Genomic DNA, 515 nt, shown 5'->3' with positions numbered 1-515 from the left:
GCAGGAAAAGAAAGGCTGTTACAACACACTGTGTACAGAGACAGTATCGCTGGAAATGCTGTCTCAGGCCAATATTTCTAAAATATAATTACCTTGTGAAAGGCAACCAAATCTTTATCTAGAAGCCTGGAATTACAGAGGTATCAGTAGAACAGGGCATCTGCGGGAGCAATAAGTGCTCAGGATTTGTGAATATTTAAAAAGTCACTCAGATTTAAAAAGTCAGAGATGTCTAAACCTGGAATTCAGGAATTTTGTTTAAGTCTCAGATGTGATCTGCAGGACACTGGCTATCTAAAGAGAAATAGTTAGACAACAGGAAGCATTAAATCTGCAGTTTTCATATAGTAACTGTTTAACTGAGCATTTAGAGTTAAAAAGTCACTTATCAGACCTGTCCTACCCTTCTTTTCTAGAAAGCAAGTTGCCTGCAGGCCTCATGCAGAGACTCAGGATTACAGCTGGCGACCTTTGCAGATGCTACCCTGCTTCCTCAGGGGATTTGGGTGGGACCG

General features: G+C 41.2%; 1 protein-coding gene across 1 annotated transcript in view; it reads right to left on the bottom strand.

Annotated features, from left to right (window-relative positions):
* Window positions 1–515, bottom strand: part of ADAMTS17 (ADAM metallopeptidase with thrombospondin type 1 motif, 17) — a gene marked incomplete at its 5' end in the record, with an annotated part of 84,236 nt that overhangs the window by 37,299 nt on the left and 46,422 nt on the right. The gene's annotated exons all lie outside the window — the stretch shown is intronic.

This window comes from Buceros rhinoceros, unplaced genomic scaffold (assembly GCF_000710305.1).
Source record: "Buceros rhinoceros silvestris isolate BGI_N320 unplaced genomic scaffold, ASM71030v1 scaffold14520, whole genome shotgun sequence".
NCBI classification, from domain to species: Eukaryota; Metazoa; Chordata; class Aves; order Bucerotiformes; family Bucerotidae; genus Buceros; species Buceros rhinoceros.
Note: the sequence above shows the minus strand (reverse complement) of the source record. Positions and strands in the feature narration are given on the sequence as shown.